We start from the raw sequence: 2,063 nt of genomic DNA on the forward strand, positions 1-2,063 counted from the left end.
TTCATGATACCAAAAAGCATCATGCAAGTTTCCAAAGGAGAAAAGCAACCAACACTGCTACCCAGCTACGATGATGCTTATGAACCACAATGACTAGCATGATAACTGTAAGGATGCAACAGTGGCATGCATACCTTGGTGGTAATTGACAGCTCTCTAATTAGTCTTAAGTTCTGTTTTAGTAAAAGTTAATTTTGTTGTGATAAAACATCATGACCAAAAGCAACTTGGAAGAGAAAATGTTTATTTGGCTAACATATCCTGGATTAGAGTTCACTGAGAGAAACCAAGGCAGAAACTGGGTGGAAACCAGGAGATAGGAGCTGATGCACAGACCATAGAAAAGTGATACTTATTGGCTTCCTCTTCAAAGCTTGCTCACCCTGCTCTCTTAAAGAACAAAGGACCACCAGCTCAGCAGTATCCCTACCCAAAATGGGTTTTGCTCTCCCCCACCAACCATTTAATTGAGAAAATGTCATAAAGGCTTGTCTGTCTACAACCCAAACCTATGAAGGTATTTTCTCAATTTGAGGTTCCCTTCTTTCAGATGATTCTATCTTATGATAAGTTGACATAAAACTAGCCAACACAAGGTCTACCTGAGGCTAGTGAAGTTATGGATCTTGGAAGAAAACCTGCAACCATCACTTAACTAAGCCAGCATAATACCTAACTACATTCTAAATATTTGTCCTAAACCCACAGCTAAGTGTAGTCCTCACCTTTACAACCAATCAAAATGAAGAGTTGTGGTATATACTAACAATGGATACATCCACAAATCAACTCCTGCAATTAAGGCTCAGTGATCATTGCAGAAAATAGGGGGGAAAGACTGTAAGAGCCAGAGAAACAAGAGGTTTGCTGTGAGACTATCTTCTAAGAATGTCAGAGGTGCTACACCTATGAAATTTCACCAATATGGCTATCTAAACACAACCTGAGCAAAGATATCACTAAAACTAACTTGGTTTTAATTTTTTTGTCAAGCTCTGACTGTTTATTAACTGACCAGATTATAAAAATCTATGGGCAACACCTTAGTTCATCCATCTAATAAGCCCGTTTATCTGGTCTTCCCTGTTGCCAGCATCTCCACCTTCTACAAAGTGAGTTAGTTGTCTTTTTCTTCATTCCACCTCGTGAGGAAAACAATTTGAAGGGTCACGGGAAGCTATTTGCTTCCTTGAAGTGTTTCCCAACTGTATAGATCTCATGAATTAGATCCTCCATGCACATGATGCCAAATTTACCAAGAGACCGAGCAATCAAGGAATTATCTGTCAAGACAATCTGCTTTTTATTAATTCTGCCATAGCCTTGCTTGTAGATGAGCTCATATACTGACTTCAGGTTGGGTTACCCCCACACAATGTATGGTTCCACAATCCTCAGCATGTTAATTGAGGCCTTGTTGAGCTTAACAAAGGTGCCATTGAAGATCTGTCGAAGACGAAGAAGCTGCAACTCCCTGTGCACCTTTGGGCTTACTCCATTGATACCCGGATTCTGATGACAAACACCAATTTTGGTTCTGCAGGCACATAGAAATTTCTAGCCTTCCTTGGCATTCTAGCCATTATAATCTCAGTCCAGTACATCTGCCTGTACTCCTTCTGATAGTGCTTTGCCTTCTCCTAGATGAGCTTCCTCCTTGCCTTCCGCAGTGTCTTCAGGGCAAACTTCTTCCTCAGGCGCTTCACTTTCAACTCTGTGAAAATCCTTCGCTTTTTCTTAAAGGTTTCTGGCACATCAGGAACCTTTTTCTTGAGGGTTTTTGGCACAGAAGTACCCTTTTTCTTAAGGGTTTCTGGCACAACAGCAACCTTCTTTTTCTTCTCTGGAACAGCCTCCATGGTTCCAGCCGGAAAAGAAGAGGGTTTTAAATTTTTAATGGCTATTGTGGTTTTAGTTCTTACATTGTATAGGACTGTAAAATATGACCTGTACATTTTGAACCCTCTAGATTTATTGAGATTTCCTCATTTCTTGGTATTGATCAGTGTCCCATTTTTCATATCCCCTGGGAACTGAAAATAATGCTCATTCTTCCTTCCCGG

At 40.4% G+C, this 2,063-nt stretch overlaps 1 pseudogene across 1 annotated transcript; it reads right to left on the reverse strand.

The window, feature by feature from the left end:
• Positions 1 to 1,043: 1,043 nt before the first annotated feature.
• On the reverse strand, positions 1,044 to 1,859 carry LOC308438490 (large ribosomal subunit protein uL30-like; annotated as a pseudogene). The gene has a single exon. The product of its transcript is annotated as a large ribosomal subunit protein uL30-like (transcript).
• Between the last annotated feature and the right edge of the window lie 204 nt (positions 1,860 to 2,063).

Source organism: Micromys minutus (genome assembly GCF_963924665.1).
Source record: "Micromys minutus genome assembly, chromosome: 27".
In the NCBI taxonomy this organism is placed as follows: domain Eukaryota; kingdom Metazoa; phylum Chordata; class Mammalia; order Rodentia; family Muridae; genus Micromys; species Micromys minutus.